Source organism: Lissotriton helveticus, chromosome 5_1 (assembly GCF_964261635.1).
Source record: "Lissotriton helveticus chromosome 5_1, aLisHel1.1, whole genome shotgun sequence".
Taxonomy (NCBI): Eukaryota; Metazoa; Chordata; class Amphibia; order Caudata; family Salamandridae; genus Lissotriton; species Lissotriton helveticus.
Window position 1 is genome coordinate 1,375,273,565 of NC_136065.1, and position 22,160 is coordinate 1,375,295,724.

At 44.3% G+C, this 22,160-nt stretch overlaps 1 protein-coding gene across 1 annotated transcript in view; it reads left to right on the top strand.

Moving 5' to 3' along the window:
• Positions 1-6,897: 6,897 nt before the first annotated feature.
• Positions 6,898-22,160, top strand: part of MICAL1 (microtubule associated monooxygenase, calponin and LIM domain containing 1) — a 360,133-nt gene continuing 344,870 nt past the window's right edge. The window contains exon 1 of the mRNA XM_078644322.1: positions 6,898-7,071. The gene's annotated coding sequence lies outside the window, so the exon portion shown is untranslated. The remainder of the gene's footprint in view (positions 7,072-22,160) is intronic.

Below are 22,160 nucleotides of genomic sequence, written 5' to 3' on the forward strand. Positions count from 1 at the left end.
TTTCCAAATTTTAAAATGTTTTTGGGGGCACGCTGTGGCCATAAAAATGGGCCTCTCCAGGCCCATTCAGAAATCCGAACCATTCTTCCATGCTGCTACTGCAGGGGGCCACGGTGCCTTATACGCCCTTGCTATGTCCCGCTTTGCTAAGGTAAGACCCAACAATAATAAATGGCATTCATATATGTTGCCGCCTATCCCCTCCATGACATGTAATAAGGAAAACTTCATGAATGGGGGAAGTCCCACCCCAGAACCTCCGATAAACAAGTGTAAACCCCCCTCCAGAAAAGATATTGGGAGAATCCGGCAGATCTTTTGGCCGTCTCTCCCTCCACCCTATGCCTACTTAGGACCATAAACGGAATCAAACATTTCAGACTGGACAACCCGGTGCGGAGACCAGCTCAGTGGCCTGTGATAATCATCGGTCATACCACAAAGGCTCATGCAAAGATGATCACAGCTGCCAGCTTACTGAAAACCACGCTAGGTGCCTCCCTCTCACACCCCTTCTGCCATCACACTGCTAAGTGCTGTGCCCTATGTAATGTTGTGGGTTGCTCCCCCAATGATGACAGGAGACAATGTGGATAATGAGGGGTTTATTAGCTATCCAACATCAGAGAGCGCCGAGCCGGTGACCTTCCGTGCTCCGGCGCTCGCGCTTCTCTCCTCTAGCGCTGCGCGCGCCTCTACAAAATGGCCGCGAGGCGCGCCACGTCATTACGTGGCGTGTGTCAGCTAGAACGGTGACACTACATATCTCCCCTTTTTCCTGCCAACAAAACGAACACAAAACTTACAGTCCGCCGCTCATGTCATAGTCCTGGTACCTGGATGGTCTCACCACCACTCTTCCCCTTCAGTGTGTCTCACCGGGGTATCCATGGCATCTCTCCCCTGAGTCTCTTCTCCCCCTTCTCCGTCGCTCTGTGCAGCCAAGCTCCCCATCGACCTCCTTTCATTCACCTCCATCTCGGTTGAGGGGATGCCTCTGCTGCCTTGCTCTTCATCTACTTCTCTATTTTCCGTGTCCGTTTCCAAATCGAGGAATTCGTTGCTTCCGTGGGGCTCCGCTGTCCCTTCCAGCTCTTGTACGCCCCGGCTCCACTGTAATACCTTATTGCATCTCGCCATGCGGTCCTGAGACCATACGTTGCCATCACTTAACAGGGCTGCTCTATCATACACCTCCTTTACCTGTAGGGGTCTGCTGTACTTGCTGTCTCCCTTCTTTTGCATTACTGCCAACTTGACTCTCACCCATTCACCTTCTTCTAGTCCAGTGTCTTGCATGTTCCTCCTTTTGAAATAGTGTTTGGCGTAGACTGCTTGTGCCCTTTCTAAGTTCGCCTGAACCACTGCCGGGGACCACTTGCTGGTCACCGTCTTCTCCTTCCACACTCTGCTGTCTTTCGTGAAGGGGTCACGGCCCCTCAAAATTTGGAAGGGGCTATATCCTGTTCCAGTGGGGGTAGTTCTGTATGCCCAGATCATTTGCCATATTTCTCTCTCCCAGTCCTTGTCACTCATTATCGCTGCTTGCACAGATCCCATCACCACCCGGTTGAAGCGTTCTACTAGTCCATTTCCCGCTGGGTGTTATATGGAGGTGTGCTTGGAGAGGATGCCATTCCTGTCCATGAATTTAGTCCATTTTTCAGAAGTAAACTGGGGGCCATTGTCACTGAGAATAGATTTGGGGATACCCTTTCTCACGAACGTGTCGTTGAGGAACCTGAGGATCGTATCTGTGTCCATTACTTCATCCACCTTCACTTCTGGCCACTTCGCATACCTGTCTATGAGGACGCACACATACTTTTGGGTTCCTTGCCTGTCCAAGATCGGGCCCAGGATATCAATGGACAACTCTTCCCACGGGTTCTTCGGGTGTCAAATTTTCCCAGCGCTGGTCTCAGTGGCTTGAGTGTTTTATCCGCACCTTGGCACTGGCTGCATTCCCTGACATATCGTTCAACTTGCAGGTCCATACCCGGCCACCAGTATCCTTGCTTAGTCAGCAGTTTCATTTTTCCTATCCCCAAATGTCCTTCGTGGAGTATCGCCAGTAGTCTTGGGACTATTCCTGCCTGAGGAATAACCTTGTCCCCTCGGTATACGAACACTCCCTCGTCATCCATTGACAGTTCCTCCCTGACCTCGTAGAATTTTTGTAGATTCTCATTGAGGCGCTTCTTCTCTGGCCAGCCACTCGTTATGCATTCCTTCACTTCTTTTATGGCCTGATCCTCCTCATAGGCTACTTTCCACTCCTGGTTGCTAATGACCCTCTCCTGGTCCTCCGTCAAGGCAACCATTTCTTCTCTGACCTCTTGGTCTTCTTCTTCTGTCTCCGTGGCTGCTGCTCTACTCAAATAATCTGCCACTTTGTTCCGACTGCCGGGAATGTATTCCACGTCATATCTATATTCCAAGAGCTTCAAGGTCATTTTTGAAATCCTGGGGGTGGCACTGGCGTGTCCACTGGAGGTGAGTACCTTCACCAACGGTTTATGACCAGTCTTTAATTGGAATCGTGTTCCCCATAGGAATTTTCGGAATCTCGTCATTGCCCACAGTACGGCCAGCATTTCTTTTTCAATGACGCTGAACTTTTTTTCTCTGTGTCACTCAGTGTGCGGGATGCAAAACTCAATGTTTCCACCACTCCTTGTCCTCGGTCCTGCATTAACACCGTGCCGAGTCCCTTATCACTGGCGTCCGTCGTGAGCACCGTTCGATCTTGGGGATCGTACCCTTGCAGGGGTACGGCACCTACAACGTCTCTTTTTATGCTTTCAAACTCCTGTTGTGTTTCTTCCGTCCAGCTGAACGGTGTCTTCTCCCTCGTCAGTTGTCTCATGTGGTGGGTCTTTGTTGCAAAATGTTGAACAAATTTACTATAGTATTCTGCCATGCCTAAAAAGGACCTGACATCTTCTCTGTTGGTGGGGGGAGGTGCGTCACAAATTGCTCTCACGTTTTCAGTCTTGGGTGTGATTCCTTGCACCCCTATTTTGTGCCCCAAGTAGGTCACTGATTCCATGCCCAGGCGACACTTTTCCCACTCCGCCGTCAGGCCTTTTTCCTCCAGCACTCTCAGTACTTTGGTTAGTTTCGCGTCGTGGTCTATCCTGTCCCGCCCCATGACTAGGATATCATCCTGAAAGTATTGGATGCCATCCATGTTCTTTAACAGTTGGTGCATCAGTTTCTGGAACACCGCTGCTGCCGACGCCAGTCCAAACGGCATGTGACAGGACTGGTAGCATCCAAAGGGGGTGATGAAGGACGTCAATCTCCTGCTCTCCGGATGTAACGCGCTCTGGTGGTATGCTGAGGTTAGGTCGATGGTGGAGTGCCACTTTATTCCTCTGGTTTTGGCTAACATCTCTTCGATACGAGACAAGGGGAACTTCTCCACTACAATGTTCTTGTTGAGTTTGCGTAGGTCAACGCATAACCTGACCTTCCCGCTGGGTTTCATCACCACCACGAGTGGTGCCAACCATTCGGCGCACGTGATGGGTTCGATTATGCCCTTGTTCTCCAGCTCTTGCAGCTCATTCTGTACTGCCTCTCTCACGGCGAGAGGTACGTTTCTCACCTTGTGGGACACTGGTACTGCACCTGCTTTGAGTACAATCTTATGCGCAAACTTCTCCAGTCTTCCCACGGTGCCTCCAAATACCTTGGGGTACTCCTTCCTCCACCGGTCTAAGTCTGGCCAACTTTCCGGTTCGGTGAGTAATATCTGAACTTTCCCTCCCGGGTCCAGTTTGATGCCCAGGTCACCCTGGTCCAACCATCCCAAAACTGATGGTCCCTTCTCTGAGACGTACAGTTTGCAGATGGCGCTGCGTCCTCTTAATTCGAACTTCAATGGTCTGAACCCTACCATGGGTATGCGATCTCCGTTGTATGTGACCGGCCTTATGTCCAGACGCTCGAGTACCGGGCCCAATTCTGGCTTAAATGTCTCATTTCATACCGCCCTCTGGACTATTGTTTAGGGCGAACCTGTATCTGCCACTATGCTTATTGGCACTCCTCCAATCGTCATATCCAGCACCGGCTTGGTTGATCTCTTGGTGTCCACACAGAGTACTTGATCAAAGATGCATAGCACGGTGTCCTCCTCTTCATAGTTGTCTTCCTCCAGGTCTTCTTGTCCCTGGTCCACAAATTTGACCATGTTCCTTGCAGACTTCCTGCGGCACACCTTCTCATAGTGCCCTACGATCCCACAGAACATGCATTTGGCGTGAAACGCCAGACATTTCCTGTCGTGGGCCTCGTGTGCCAGGCTTCCGCATCGGTAACAGCTCTTCTTACTGCTTCCCATCTGTTTCCCTGGGGGTCCTGGATTTCCCTGCCATCTGTTTGGACCTTTCTGTGCGATCATTTTATTCTTGCCTTCTCTTCGGGGCCCTTCGTCCTCTATCCTGTTTATCATCGGTCTGGCCAATGTCTCTTTCTTCGCCGCATTGGCACATCGCCTTGCTAATTCCGCTTTCTTGACTATCACCATGACGTCCTTCAGCGTGGCGTCCCCACTCGCCCACAACTTCTCCTGCACGGCTTTGCTCGTGGTGTGCATCACGATTTGATCTTTGATGAACTCATCCTGGAATGCGTTGTATGTACACGTGGATGCTAGCTTCCTCAACGCCGTCACGTATTCTTCTACCGATTCCCCAGTCTCTTGCTTTCTCTGTTGAAAGTTGTATCTATCAATTGAGACACAGACCGCAGGTCGATAATGTTTGTTCAATTCTTCAATTGAGTGGGCGTAGACGTCATCATCAGTACTTGCTCGTTGCTTGGGCACTAGGTTTTTGAAAACTCTGAGCCCCTCCGGGCCGAGGTTGTGTAACAATATTCGTTTCTTCCTCTTGCTTGTAAATTTCTCCTCATTTTCATCCTCCAGCACTTCAATGAAGTTGTCTATGTAGTCTCTCCAATCTTCCCACCTCATAAGGGGTTCCCCTGGTTTAGGTAGGAACGGTACGGGCGCCGTTGCTGACGATGCCTGGGCGCACATGTTTTTGCGCCTTTCTGGGGGGGGGGGCGACCCACTTTGGCTCTTGGGGCTGCCCGGTGAGTCGTCCTCCTCCTGCTTCTTAGGCTGCCGCTGGGGGCTTTTATTGTCTTCCCCTTCACCTTTCCCTGAGGTCGCCAGCGCTACTGCCCTTGGGGTGTGCTGTGCAGTGGGGTCCTTCGCAGTCTTACCCCTTAGCGTGCCCTTTTCAGCCTCTCCGATGTGCTGTGTGGCTCCTATCTAGGAAGGTGGGCTCTGCCACGCTCTCTGATGTTCCTTTTCCACTGTGTTGCCTGTGGCTCTTTCGAGCACGTAGTGCTGATTGGTCTCTGCTCCTGTTTGGGGTTTGGTGCTCGATATTGCCAGCTGTCTTTCTTTTTTTTTCTTATCCCGAGCTCGTCGCCATTGTAATGTTGTGGGTTGCTCCCCCAATGATGACAGGAGACAATGTGGATAATGAGGGGTTTATTAGTTATCCAACATCAGAGAGCGCCGAGCCGGTGACCTTCCGTGCTCCGGCGCGCCTCTACAAAATGGCCGCGAGGCTCGCCACGTCATTACGTGGCGTGCGTCAGCTAGAACGCTGACACTACACCCCATGACGTGATATCCACACCTCGTGGTCCTCACGCAGTACACGGAAACACTTATCACATGAGCTGAATACCAATGCAACCCCGTCCAGCCACATAGTGTAGCCTGCTGCCCATGTAGGCAGGCGCTTCATCGCCCCCATAGGGGTAGTAAGCGCTATATAAATATTAGAATACAAGCGACAACGACTCAAACGGCTGACACAGCTGGGAAGCCACACTAGTGGCAGTTAGGGTAACCAGGTGGATCCATGTTAGAGGGACCCAACTTTTCTGTGCCTGTACTTTGCTTTTTCATTTAATTGTTAGTTGTGTTAATCCCACTGGCTCAATTAAACACAATAAGACTACGACTCCCAGAATGCACTGGTATGTAAAAGCAAAATCTAGGAACAGATTAAATGGTACCCAGCTGATATTAAGCCATCTGGTCACACGAGGCACACTGTGCACTACTCAAATGCCAATAACACAACAAAAAGAATTGCAGCAACAGACCTGGCAAGGACACCACCTACAAAACTGTAGGCACAGCTGCCAAGTTTCCCAGTAACACGTGTGACTGCGGAGGTGAGTCCGGGTTTTTTCCTTAGAATTCTAGGACTTGTAGTCGTACAATCATATGTAATCCAGCAAAAAATCAGGACTACAAGTCCCAGAATTCTAAGAAAATAAACAGCCGTGGCTAACTAGTCACGAATGGACCTTGGAAAGTGGGCAACTACGTGTAGGCTGTGACATTGGGTAATGTTTATCTTTATTTGTCTGTCTGGGTGCATTTTTAATGCTGACTTGTTCACTTTTACCCTCTAATAGCACTTGTAGGATTACCACCACATTAATCCGTTCACTGAAGATATACGTGTTCCCACGCCATAGCTTTCACGTAACTGAAGCACTTTGGGATATGTGGTCAAGGATACCTTCTATTTATTGATCTGATTATAGTATCTGATTACAAGACAGAGAAGCAGAACCTGCTCTGTAGAAAGGGCGTCTCCGCTGGATGATGTTTTCCATGAATGGACCAATCCTGATTATGTAATCCCAGGGACACCGACGGTGCCACCAAGTGCTATATAACGTACATTCTTATCATATAATCGTACATACGTGTGCCGTATTTATAGTTACGCACGTTATTGTTGAACTTCTGAAGCGCCGGATGCGTGCATCGTACATCCCGCCGCACCACAAGCTGTCTGTCATTTCATTTCCTGCTTCCTCGGGGAGCTGTCATTGGTGCAGCGGCGGACCGCCTATTCTCTGGAGGCGCCGGGTGGAGCAGCTGCCGTGCTCCGCTCTGCTGCACGAGCTCCAGAGCTGAGCTGACCCGGGACACTCCTGGGGTCAGGGGCGCCGGAGCACCGGGAGGGACCCTCGCCGTCCGGGCTGAAGACGACTGACAGGACCCGCCCGCCCCGCCGAGCGGTAAGAAGGGCTCTGTCTTTATCTCTGGGCGCGTGTGCACTTTGTGTCCGCGGGGATACCACGGGTGACTTGTGTACAATTCACCCCAGTTCGGAGAGGCAGCGACCTCTCATACGCGGGGCAAACCAAAACACACATGGCCGCTGTCACTGAGGGTATGTGACAGTGAGCCAACAGGATGTGGTCCAAGCGCACTAGAGACACATTCATCAAATGTGACTTTATATTGTGTGACTGTCAGCGCCCCTCGTCGGTGTAAAATATTTGATCTGCCCAGTTACAGCATGCAACGGCCCCCCGTGGTATCGATTGTCATTCATGTATATTTTTTTTAACGACTTGAGACAGCTGATTTGGGTGGTGGGTAGTTGGTTTCCTGGCATTAGGGCTCCGGTACCCTTATTATGCCACCGCAGCATGTGCTATTTACTTGACCTCATATCAATAGTAACTGGTCAGCTGTAACTCCTACCAGTGGCAGGTGTGATAAGTTCTGCACTTTGGAAACTGAGACTTGTAAATCTGCGCCTAAACGTCAGCTGGAAACCTTAAATGAGAAAAACAAAACTACGGGTTCTAACTTGCAAAGGGCTGTTGACTAACCCGTACGGAATAAGTGCACACATGACCGCATTATGTATTAAATATAACAGAGTACCCCATGCCCCGCTGTGTAATATAAAGAGGTTGTAGTTAACGGTGAGTGTGTGGCCAAGAGTGAAAAATATTTTCGTTGTTCTCCGAGGTGAATTGCGGATTCCTTTTTATTTACCATATGAGGTATTTTATTCCTTATAATCCTTGGTTGCCCCATGATGTCATCACCCACTCAACCCCTCCATCTTATTATTAAATATTTGTTCTCTTGCGCCTTCCCAGGAGGGTGGTGTTCGGGTGTAGGTACGGTGAACATGTACTATACAAATAAACACATCACGTGTAATGTGTTGTAAACACGTCTGAAGCATTTTCATAAAATACGTTATCATGCCAGCGTTGTCCTTTAGACCAGGCGGACAAATAGTGAATTTCAGCGTGGCGGGCCATTTCTTGTGGTCTTTGGGCACTTGATTGTAACTGGGCAGTAACCTCTGTGTGAATCAGAGGCGCAACTAGAGTCACATTTCGGGGGGGGGGGGAGGGGGCTGAATCTTTGGGGAATCGGCATAGTCGAGCTGCAAGGGCTCTTAGAAGGGGTGAAACCACAACAAAGCCCCATTAACATGCACAAGGTCTTTAAAAGACCTGTGAAGTGCTCGGGTGCGGCAGTTAGCGGGCCCGGGAAGTGTCTCTTCCCGGGCTGCCACACACGACGGGGGAGGGGGCTGAAGCCCTTTGAGGCCAATGGGTGTTGCGCGCCTGGTGTGAATGATTGTTACCACTAATACTGTTTGGTTGGATTCCGGTTGGATAGCCGCGCTACTCGCCTTGACGTATTTATTGCAACGAAGTCGATCAGTCAAGGTTTGCCCATGGTGGAGGCCAGTGCTTTAAATGGGCCGGTACTGTCCGGTGCTGAGTACCGGCACTTTTTTATTTTGAGAGGGAGAGTGCCTGCACTTCTCAAGAGAAATGCTTTACTTTTAATTCGAGAGTACGGGCACTTCTTTATTTTGAGAGGGAGAGTACCTATACTTCTCAAGAGAGATGCTTTACTTTTAATTGGAGAGTACCAGCACTTCTCAGAAACAAGCAGGTACTCTGGTACAGAGTCCTGCACTTCTATTTTTCCATTTCAAGCACTGGTGGAGGCTGGAGCTGGAGAGCGGATCCGGCATTGAACAGTAACTGCGGGCCTTGACCACAATGTGTGTCCACAGTCAGTGGGACGGGGTACCATTCATATGAATGCACTGCGGCAAGGTTACTATGCTGCTTTATGCTCTCAATGGTCATAGACTCGTGGGACTTCACTAGGCTAATGGTCCAGCTGCTGGCTTTCAAGTAAAACATTATTATAGTCCCTTCACCCAAAGATCTTCTCTGCAGAGCATGCCCCCCACTCCCCATGTGTTCCTCATGTTGTGTCTCTTTGTTTTCTTTGGAATTTTTGGACTCAGCGTTGCCTGCTTGTCTATCCTACTTAACGTTTCCTGCCAGTCTCTGGTAACCACTCTTTCATTCCATCCATGCTGGGACATGAATGTCACTATGTATGTGTAGCTGTATAACTATGGCATGTGTGCGCTTACACTGTTACATTTTGGTTCCTGTGTGGATGGTACACAAGCTGAATGTTGGCGGCAGCTTGCCTGGCAGCAGTATGACTTTGTAGGACTGATCCGAATAATTCCTGAGGTCCACTGACGTGAACTAGACTGCAGGGGAAGGGAGACACAGAGCCCTTTGGAGTATAGGGACTGTCCTTCCACGCCCCAAGTGTTATCATCAAACAGGTTGTAATGTAAGCTGAGTGAGGAAACTTGTCCCTCTTTTTGTTTTGGGTCTCCCGGCCAAGAAGTTCCCTACTTGACCCCACCTCCCTGCTGGAATTAGAGGCCAAAACCTGTGGCTTGACCAGCCTGTGAGAAAAACACACAAATGGATACCATTCAAGGTTGGTCCCAGAGCTGGGCTTGTAGAATCCAAAATCTCTAGCTGCAAACTGAGTATGGGACAGAACCCTAATCATTGTCCCAGGAGTTCACATTAACAAGTTCTGAACTCTAGGTTTTGGGTACCTTAACTGCCAACTGGTTGAGAGACCGGAACAGGAAGGTTCTGCACGGACGGCTGGAGAGGGGTACTAAGGGTATCCTACAAGAGGAGCGCCTTGAAGAAATGTGTAGAAGGAATTTGAAGTTGGCCTCTATCAATGTCCTCCGAGGATGTGATGGAGCTTGGGTCCATTCTACATTTATCTCTAGATCGATGGTCTTGATAGCAGCATGAGAGGTAAAGGGAGAAAAGCAATCACTTTTTAACATCTCAATGCAGTGTAACCGATGTGGTCACAGAATAATCCACAGGACAACTTAATCTGAGTTTAGTAGGGTTGAATTATAAATTTAGAAACAAGAGCTAGAGACCAATCTCAACATAATCGTATAGAACAAACAAAATGAGTCAAAATCTCATAAAGAGATTTACCCTATATACAAAGCAGACCGCTAACTCTATGATGACAATGCAAATAATCAGCAAACATAATTGAATATTGAAGTGCATCAAATGGTTCTCCAAAGTAAGCATGAGTAAGCTATCTCTCTCTCTACACTACCATAAAAGGGTAACCCTAAACTAAGAAGCATATAGTAAAGGTGGAATCAAAAATGTCAGCTGTTGGAGTCACAGTAGAAGCCACTCCAACCATGGGTCAAGTAGCATAAGCCACACAAGCAGACACATAGATTTGCTCCCTGTGAAGTCCTAAGATGTCTCCCCCGTCCCTCACTATGTTTCAACATAAAATATAAATTGCATTCAGGGTAGATAATCCTACATGACTCTTGCCAGTAAATTTCCATGGCTCCGGTACACCTGGATACTTGCGCCATCTTTCCCACATCGATACGTTGCAACTCCTTTTGCCCTTGGTCATTCCTCTCTTCTTCCATGAGAACTCACCTCCTTGCTTGTTGCTGCGCTTCTCTGTGCCATCTTTGTCTTCTCATACCTTGCTATCTAATGGGGAGAAAAAAAATATTCTACGCTAACTAATAGGGTCTTGTGCAGACCTGCAGTGGAAACAAATACAAACAAATGCATACTACTTTGAAAGTTAAATACGAATTACATGTTAGATTTAAACGTGAGCATGAACTGAACTGTTTCTCGAGGCCCACTCTGGTTAACTTTTAGTGCACAGGGTTTCAAAATGAATACACAACACACACAGCTTCTTAAGACCTGTATAAGTGTAAAGAATTACGAAGATGTCACTCTAAATGCAACTGTATAGAAAAGTTCCTGCTAAACGTATAAATGTTTAAACATTAGCTATTGTGCACTTCACTACACTATTCACTTCATTCCACACACCCACACGCACCAAACGGCTTTATCAAAAAGATCTCCACCAAAGAGCCCCTTCACAGGTTTTTGTTGGGCATTGCAGTGACAACCCGACGGGGAGCAGGCCCATATGACAAAGCATGACATCCTCAGGGGTGTGTGAGGACACTTCCTCCAAAAGGAGGCTATTCTACAGACCTGAACACTCACACTCTTTCTAAGGAACTGCGCACCAATTTCGCATATTTAAATTCTAGTTAGGGAGTACGTTTGCTGGTCCTGCTAAAACCAGCTCCCGGTTCCTCTTGTTTTGTAAACATTAGTTTACACATACACATTATATTTTATTAACCTCACAATGGGACATATTTTATGTTAACCTCCCCTGTCACATTAATATAAATGCTACATAGACCATTATTAATCACCTTCCAGACGCAATTCTTCAGGTGGAGTAATTTAAATGTGCAATACTCCACTCTCCTTAGTAGCATTAATAAAATAAAACATATTAGAGTGTTGACTACTCATTAATATGACGCACCCCTATAATATCTAAAATGGGATCAAAATTACACTGCTCCAGATGCAACGTGCCTCTTTGAATCTGTGGTTGCCACAGGGCTTTTCGTGCTCCTTCTTATTGGTCCACAGAGGACAACAGAGGTTTATAGGCAATGTCAGAACAGTGACTACAAAGAACTGACCCAATTAGGAAGTGCCAGTGACAGCTTGGAGCTGAAGAAAATTGTAACTGTACTCAGTGGTTTCACACCAGAACAAGAAACATTTGTGGTGGCGTGGTGCTAGATAAAGCCCTATTCTCATTCAGCGGTTTTACCTCCACGAGATCCCTGCAGCGACCCGGAGTGCACTCCCAGAAGTTGTGTATATTGCGCACAAAGCCAGAACGGCGCCCCAGGATCAGCCCACGACACACTGTGGGATGCATTCGCTTACTGGAATTTAAAGGATCAGCTTGTAGTTTACGGGAACTACATAAACTCTGTTGCGCACCAGGGCAGCTATAGGAGTATCCTATAGTCGACTATACTCTACCAGCCTTGCTAACATTGTACCTATAGCTTATATCTTGGGAGAGTGAAAGGAAACACATTGTACCCCACACACGATGGGGCACCTGAATGTGCTTTCACCCTGATCTTGTTGTGTCACTTGTAAGAACTTGGGAATAACTTCAATATTGTTCTGACACCCCAGTGATATGTGTCTGTATTATTTGTGTTCATTTTGTGTGTTGTCTTTTTTCATGCTGTGTGAATAAAGTACTTTTGCGTTCTCAGGCAAAAGTACCGGTGGTACAATGACTTATTATTTGGTACCTGCTTTAATTGAGTTTGAGGTTCTAGCCCACACCACTTCCATGAGTAAGCCTTGGGGTGCTCTGCCTAGCTCCCCTGATATTCAAGTGGTGAAGGGGTGTACTTGGTGTTTGGGTCCAACAGTAAAGTAAGCCCCAGGGCTATGGAAGCAGAAGGCTCTCACTTTCACAATTTGAGTCCAGTGGACCCTGCTTGCCCTGAGAATTCTGAAAAAGGTCCTACGAAGAGTCCTAGTTAGGCCAATGGAGGGTGTTTTTATGCTGTCGGCAGTCTCTGTGTTAAATTCCAGCCAGAGATTTGCTAATCTGTGTTAAATTGGAACATTGTGCATCTCAAGAGACCATATAATGACGCAAGTGTTGTCTACGTTTTCTGTGAATGACAAATGTAGTAGTGGGTCAGCACCCACTATGACATCCTCAGAGATACCAAACTTTAGGGAACCTTTAGGGGCGCAGCCACTGACGTGTTGGTTGGATGCAAAGAGTACATGAGCCTAGAAGGGTGTGGGGTCAAGCACTGGTAAGCATCAAAGCTACAATACTCCCTAGCACACGTATGATTGTAATACAGCTCATATATGTCAGTGTTTCCACTAATTGTCACAGTAAAAATAGAGAAGAGTTCTTGTCCTTGTGATTCAGTTCCAAGTTTTATTCTTGTTCACTGGAAACGTTCACACAGCCAACACGTGTTTCGTCGTAATTGGGAATGTAACCCACGACTTTGTCAAGGCTGTACTGAGTGAAAAGAAAAATTATATGTCGCAATATGTATTTCTACTGCTATTTGGTCTTACTTTAAAAACATGCTAAACATCTCTACTACTTTAGTTAGAGACGTTCCCTCACCGTGATTTAGTTAACACAGTATAGTGATTGATGCACGTGGTGGTGATACAGATGAAATTGAAAACTTGTAAATTAACAAAATATAGATATAACACAGAATGTACCTCTGAGAATTCAGATGGTCTGTGAGCCTAGTATGAGGTGGAGAGACTGAGTGCCATTTAATAATCCATTTAGATGTGCATAAGTGATTATATAGTCACGGTTAAACAATAGTGGTCTATTGAGTGAAAATTCATGCATGAAGACATTTAGCTATATGTGTTCAAACTTTTATTAAATACCTATTTCCAGGTCTGTATTTTCTTTACTGTAAAGAATAGTAAAGTGGGAGCGTACATTAATACAAATGTTATGTTGTGGGCTCCTATTTATATTGTAAGTCGTTGTTTATGTACACTTACGTGTAATGCGGAGATACTTCCAACCCGCATATGGGTTCTACAGGGGACTTCAGTTGTGTTCCCGGTAGGGAATTCAATAATCTTTTGTGACTCCAATTCAGTTGCGATGGCTGGCTGTAAGAATACATGTGTCTACGTTAGATTCTAGTCAGAAGGCCCACTATATTCTGTATTGGTCAGTTATCTATCTAATCCAGTAAAGGATGGGCGGGTTTTAGAAAATTGCAATTATCCTACTACTATGGCCTCATAATGTGTCCGTGCTTTATGTATATAGTTAAACTCATTATGCCAATGTGAATTGAGCTAAGTCTAGCAAGGTATCAGTGTGAAAGCTATCTGTGCATAAGTACGGGTCCGGTGTTTAAGGATTCCCCGTAACTCCTTGGAAATTATATCCGCATTGCTCTCTTGCTTTAGACATTTTCCCAGTACAATCGCGATTTGCTCACCTTTCGCCTGTAGTATTCGTTTATTAAGGTCTCAATTGGTCCCCCGTTCATTCGTAGTGTGTCCGCTCGAGTACGCATTGCTCTGCTTGCCGCGTTGTTTTGTAATTTCACTTCCGTGTATAACTAGCTTGTGATTGGCTTGTTCAATTCGTGACTATGACTCGTGACTTGTGACTCGTGTCCATAATGGGATTGAATCCCAGGTTATGTGGTGGCCATATTGAAGTGTAATGACGGCACCAATGAATGTGCATAACTTGCCCATATTTGTTCGTTATGTTGCAGAATATCGGGTTTTTATAAGAATCGGATCTACGAGGTATATTAGTGAAACCTGAATTTAAATTTTGGTGCCCCTGTATTACGATCTTAGATTACAGGGTCGTAGTTAATGCAGCGGCCATATTATTGTTTATATTATCAAGACGGTTTAGCTATTACCTTTTCTTTATATTGGTATTGTTATGTCGATTGTACTGGAGAATGTGGTAAACTATAGAGGCTGAGTTTACTTATTTGCGCTACTGTTTTGCGACTATCAACTCTCCAGAAGGCAGAAGGCATTGTTGATGCAGCGGCCATATTAGAGTGTCTAAATTTAAGACGGTTTAGCTAGTGATATCTGATTTCGAGATAACATTAACACAAGAACTAGTGATAAAGTAATGAGTAAATGTGAAACCTTGGTTAATATACCCTGTGTGCAAAATATCCTAGGCAGTCAAGGATTCTAAATAAAATAAACACGTGAAGGACCCAAGTCAAGGACAATTGAATAGCTGGAGGAGCTGATCTAAAATCATCAAATTTTAATAAAAATGAACATATAATTAATACAAAAACAAAACACCTGCGGTGAAACAAAAATAATGGAACTAAATAACACAATAATACAATTTACACACAAAAATTACAATTTAAAAACATGGTACAGAATAAAATTATGACAGAAACACCAATCATGGGGGTGTCTGACCAAAATAACAATGCAATACTCGACGCGCGTTTCGGCGAATTAACGCCTTCTTCAGGAGCCACAGAGCAATCTGAAATTATACAAAACATAACATGAGATACAGTACACTGTTACATTTCTAAATGTGGCAATAATAAGACTACGAATCAGTACTCTATTTCACATATTTCGATTCTCCTAAAAAGATTTAATTAAAGGGTCCATACATCATAGCAGCTAGTACCATGACCTTGGAACGGTGGGTCTATAATCAAAACACTTTGTTTATTTTATGTTCATTGATAGACACATATAGGCTAATAATGAAAGAGTACAACTCACGCATTGTCTATAAGACAAATTATTGATATCACGTATTACATGTCACATGTTTGATAAAAAGTACAATCATGTAATCAATTTCACTGATGATACATTCCCTACTTACTTCATAAAAAACCAGGGATTGGCTCGGACAATGCTCATAAATAAAAATTGGTGTACCAATTGGATCTAGATAGAGAAAAATGCAAAGCATCATTCCAATGTTCCCATTAAATTGAGTAAAAATAAATCAGTTGAGCACAAGTGATGCCATCGATGTAGGCGGAAAAAGAACAATTGGCGACTATCGAATAACACATATACGATTGCCAAGGGTCGTGATACAATTGAAGTGACTAATCGGTTCTCCACATGTTCAGGGGAGAAAGAGCAGAAGGAGAAGGATGTACACTCTATGTTAGTACCTGATGTGAATATACGTGGGCTGCGATCCTAGATATAGGGTATGCTGTCTGGTGAAAGTTCATATTAAGAGCCCGAATAAGAATGAATCTGTAAGAAGGTAGAAAAGGATCCATAATTCTATATACTATGGTCATGTCGAAATTAATAGTGCACACAAAATGATGGTACAATAATTCGATTTACCTATAGAGTGATGTCTCTAGAGCTAGACACTTCTTATATGGTGGTGCCGAAAACGATAATCACGGTATTCAGACCAAAAGGACTTAAAACACCTAAAGGCAAATATCAACACATTAATGGATGTGTGTCGCAATAACACAGTTTGAACATAAAATAGCAGAAATTCAGAAAACATAATAATGTGAGATTATCAAAGGATTAGACTTAGCGGACTAAGGCACGCAAGAGTATAACCTATGAAAACAGGTAGTTATACATAGTTAAAACGTGCACGAAGTATCCCTGTTGTTAAGCTATTTTAGGTAAACAATATTTCTAAAAACTGACAAAAGTCGTTACCTCTCAATGGAGTTGTAATGTTCGAATTCAGGTGATGCGAGTTAAAATACATTTATTTTCCACATTGTTTGGATTTATTTTAACTCGCATCACCTGAATTCGAACATTACAACTCCATTGAGAGGTAACGACTTTTGTCAGTTTTTAGAAATATTGTTTACCTAAAATAGCTTAACAACAGGGATACTTCGTGCACGTTTTAACTATGTATAACTACCTGTTTTCATAGGTTATACTCTTGCGTGCCTTAGTCCGCTAAGTCTAATCCTTTGATAATCTCACATTATTATGTTTTCTGAATTTCTGCTATTTTATGTTCAAACTGTGTTATTGCGACACACATCCATTAATGTGTTGATATTTGCCTTTAGGTGTTTTAAGTCCTTTTGGTCTGAATACCGTGATTATCGTTTTCGGCACCACCATATAAGAAGTGTCTAGCTCTAGAGACATCACTCTATAGGTAAATCGAATTATTGTACCATCATTTTGTGTGCACTATTAATTTCGACATGACCATAGTATATAGAATTATGGATCCTTTTCTACCTTCTTACAGATTCATTCTTATTCGGGCTCTTAATATGAACTTTCACCAGACAGCATACCCTATCTAGGATCGCAGCCCACGTATATTCACATCAGGTACTAACATAGAGTGTACATCCTTCTCCTTCTGCTCTTTCTCCCCTGAACATGTGGAGAACCGATTAGTCACTTCAATTGTATCACGACCCTTGGCAATCGTATATGTGTTATTCGATAGTCGCCAATTGTTCTTTTTCCGCCTACATCGATGGCATCACTTGTGCTCAACTGATTTATTTTTACTCAATTTAATGGGAACATTGGAATGATGCTTTGCATTTTTCTCTATCTAGATCCAATTGGTACACCAATTTTTATTTATGAGCATTGTCCGAGCCAATCCCTGGTTTTTTATGAAGTAAGTAGAGAATGTATCATCAGTGAAATTGATTACATGATTGTACTTTTTATCAAACATGTGACATGTAATACGTGATATCAATAATTTGTCTTATAGACAATGCGTGAGTTGTACTCTTTCATTATTAGCCTATATGTGTCTATCAATGAACATAAAATAAACAAAGTGTTTTGATTATAGACCCACCGTTCCAAGGTCATGGTACTAGCTGCTATGATGTATGGACCCTTTAATTAAATCTTTTTAGGAGAATCGAAATATGTGAAATAGAGTACTGATTCGTAGTCTTATTATTGCCACATTTAGAAATGTAACAGTGTACTGTATCTCATGTTATGTTTTGTATAATTTCAGATTGCTCTGTGGCTCCTGAAGAAGGCGTTAATTCGCCGAAACGCGCGTCGAGTATTGCATTGTTATTTTGGTCAGACACCCCCATGATTGGTGTTTCTGTCATAATTTTATTCTGTACCATGTTTTTAAATTGTAATTTTTGTGTGTAAATTGTATTATTGTGTTATTTAGTTCCATTATTTTTGTTTCACCGCAGGTGTTTTGTTTTTGTATTAATTATATGTTCATTTTTATTAAAATTTGATGATTTTAGATCAGCTCCTCCAGCTATTCAATTGTCCTTGACGTGGGTCCTTCACTTGTTTATTTTATTTAGAATCCTTGACTGCCTAGGATATTTTGCACACAGGTTGTTTACCCTGCCCTAGGAGTCTATTATTGCATTACCCAGGGGGTCCTTGTTAATTACACCTTGGTTAATATATACATGAAATCTCTACTTCGCTAGTTCTACCCTGATTTGGATAGAAACAATGGTTGTGAATAAAAGTAAGCCATGATGTTCTGAAAGTCTGTGAAGAGCAAGCATGCATTTATACTCATGTTTCCATGTGTGTGAATATTATTTGGCGTGGTTGTCTATATTGTTCAGCGTCCAGACCTATAGCGTGGATGCTATACTCTGATTCGTGATTTTCGTGATACAGTTATATTATGAGTCATGTGATCTACTAGTCTCTCCATCCTATAAGGATCAGTACATGGTCATGTTACTAGCTTATAGAACAAACTTGTTATTGTCCTGTATCCTATTTCTCATGAATTTCGTTGTAGTGACATATTGCATTCGTTATTACCCACATAATAATACAAAATATATCATACATAAATATACAGTTCATTCTTAGCATTTAATCCTGTTGTTGTGTTGGTCCACTACCAAAATGAATATGTGGCTATCATGTGCTATATGTTACTACCTGCCTAGCTTCCTAGGAAGTAGTGTAGCTCATGGTCAATGTTTAGGCCCAGTTCCACACTTTGCATTTTCATAATCCATTGGGCCTCCCTACGTCTCAGTTCTCTATTACCACCCCTTGGGTGCCTTGGTGTGTGTTCTATTCCAAAAAACTCAGATGATTGGTTTGTCGTCTGTGCTTGGCAGATTGACATATGGGCAGCCACTGGGTACCTCATGTCTCCTTGTTTGACTGCTCTTATGTGTTCATTAATTCTTTCCCTCAGTCTCCGTATTGTGCTGCCTATGTATCTTTTTCCACATTTGCAATCTAAAGCGTAGATTACGAATTTGGACAGACAGTTGATGTTAGTATAAATTCGATACTGTTTTTTATCTGGCCCATCAAATTCAGTTTTCTTTTTGCAGGCACTGCAGTTACCACAACTGTAAAACCCTGTTGTATGTCTGTTAAGCCTTGTTTCTTTGTAGGGTAGCTAGGACTCAGTATATTTTTGTGTGTCCTTCCTTTTCTGTAGGTCAAAGTCGGTCTTTCGGATATGTGTTTTTTGAGTGATGTGTCATTTTTCAAAAGGTGCCAGTGTTTGTTAAGGCTTTTCCTTAGTATTCCTGACCAGTTGTTGAAGCCTGTCACTAATCTGATCTTATCATCTTTGTTTATCTCTTTAGGCTGTTCCCTGAGTGTGTCAATCCGTTTGACCTTGTCTATTCTCTGTTCTGCTGTCATCAATAGTTTTTTGTTATATCCCCGTTTTTCAAATCTGTTTGGAACTGCTTTTTTGTTGATTTCAAATTCTTCATCCCTACTGCAGTTACAGCGTGTTCTTATGAGTTCACCATATGGGATCGCTCTGATTTGATGTGAGGGGTGTGCACTTGATGCGTGGAGTAATGAGTTGCAGGCTGTTGGTTAACGATACAGTCTGCTGTGGATTCCTTGATTGTGTATATAAAACTCCTTCACATCAAGAAAAGGTATTTTGGTATTGCTGTATTTCATGGTAAATTTGATGTTTAGGTCAGTGTCATTAAGGTATGCAAGAAAACCTTGTAGTCTGTCTACTGTGCCTGTCCAAATCATAATGCACTTCAACAAAGAGGGGGGGCTGAACTGTTCCTACAGCGAGTGGGAAGTTAAAGAAAGGACTAAGAAAAGACTAAGAAACGACTGGCGTGACCAGAGGTGTAAATATAACACCTGTGGGCATCCCTTTTGTTGGATGTATTTGCCTCACACACCCCGAAGGATGTCATGCTTCATCATCGGCGGTTGCTCCTCGTCGGGGGGGCGGTGCAATCCCCGACGGGCACACCTCAAAGAGGGGCACTTTGGCGGAGATCTTTTGTATCCAACTGCCCTATGGTGAAGTGTGGGTGTGTGGGTGGGAAGGCAAATGAGCCTGAGGTGATAGTTAAAATGCAGCAAGGGGTGCCGGAAACTATTTTATTCTGGTGGTCCCCTACTACAGTTAAAATCGTGAAAACAAGCTCGCTCGGTGTCACCTCGTTAGGTAGAGTGACCCATGTCGAGCTAAGAAAAACAACAAGTGGTCAACATGTTTCTCGCAAATGGAACAATATCCTGCGATTCATCAGGACCTTAAGAAGTGAAAACTATAAAGTAAACAAACTCAAAAACATGCCAGTGTCATGTATGTGGTGTGGGTATATTTTACCTCGATGGAAAGTCCTATGCCTGGATTATGAGAAAGAAAGGAGATACACATTAGTAGTACATTTCTCATTATAGCAGCATGGATTGTCAGCGCCAGAATGTGAACATAGTAAGGCATGCTTGGGGCGGTGTGGGGAATAGTCACTACCTCTCCATGCCAAGTGGTTTCAGCGTGCAGTGTGAGGTGCACACACACTCTAAAACTATATCAGTGGGAAGGTACAGGTTTAAAAACAAATTGTAAAAACAGCAGGCAACTTCAAAAACACCATAATGGCTCAGAGTGGCATATCGAACATTCATTGTGTGAGTGACAACATCTAGAACTCAGAGTGGTCTGTCACACCTAGGTGTCACACAGGATAATGAAATAATAATAAGCGCCGGACTCACCTAAGGGTTAAGGGCTAAGTGCCACATGAGTGGTCGGCGGGTCAGTACATCGGGGTTAAGCCTTCAGATTTAGCTAAAAGGTAGATGTATTGCAAAAAGGTTAAGGAAAATGCTCCAGAATACTCAGGTTTGGTTACAACGCGGAATCGCTGTAAAAGGGTTTTAGAAGCCGGTATTAAAGCCTCCAAATGATCGGGTCTCAGGGCGAGCCCCCCACATCCATCCTCTTACCTCAATCAGCCCGTGTCCGCGTGGAATCACCTACCCATCTCCGCCGAGCTCGGATAGATGGGTAGTGATCGCGGCGTTTGTTTATATTGTAAAATAACTCAGGGGTTTCCAATCGTTACCGCCCTTCTGCCAATGTCATGTGACACGGGCGGTGACTAGGTCGGCCATGATGTAATGGTCAAATAGACCGCGTTGTTCATGGATAAATGGAATACGAATGGGAATAAAATGTATATTATATTGGTTAAGTTAAACCAGGTTGTGTTGTATCTAGTTCCATGAAATATGCTCCGGGAATATGTCATTGCGACATAGGTTTGTAGGAGCTCAGGTCATGACGTGGTCCGGTCTATGACCGTGTCAGTCATGGTCTAGGAGGCCGGGAACAAGTGAAATACAAGTGGAGTACGAATGGGAATTTAAAAGTGTATATTCCATCGGTTTTGTAAAATCAGGTCGTATTATATCTAATTCCATGAAGTATGCTCCAAAAGTATTTTATCACGACAAGGTTTGTTGGAACACCGGTGATCACGTGGTCCGGTGTGTAACCGTGTTAGTCATAATGTAGGGCGCCGGGAACAATGTGGACCTCATATGTGGTACCAATCAAATATGGGTTAGTCATGATGTAAGGGTCATGTGCCCCTACTCGTGCATGGGTGGGCTGAGAGAAGGGGGCAAAAAAGGAAAAGGGGGGGAACCTCAGTGAGTCAATTTATTATAACCGGGTTATGTTATGTGTTGACCCATAAATAAATAAGACCCCAAAGTAATCTGCTTGAATGTACAAATAGTTATGAGAATTCAGGTGGTCACGTGATATAGTGTGTACCCTAGGCGGTTATGATGTGACAGACAGTTGGTATATAACTCACCCAAAGGAGGGTAATCACCAATGTGAGTCAGAGTGGACTTAACCAGGGGGCTATGTCCATTGGGATTGCAGGGGGCCATACAAAACATCTCTGAATAGCTAGTGAGTGGTTTATAATGAATGCCAGGGGATTTCTTCGTTCAGCCCTCGGCTATCAGTGGAAAGTCGATGGACCCATCTCTGTTCCTTCCTAAAGAGTGCATTTTTCGGGCAGTTGGGACTTGATTCCAAAATAACCCATGTTATGGAGTCCGCGTTGTGGTTGGAATCCACATAGTGTTTGCACATTTTAGTATGGGTTTTTTTGCAGCGGAAATTGCTGCGGTGTTCAATGATGCGGGTTTTTACTGGGCGAGTGGTCATCCCAATATACTGCAAATTGCACGGGCAGGTCAACAGGTAGATGCAATGTGTTGTGTTGCAATTAGTATGGTGCCTGAGTTCCCAATTGAAAGTCTCA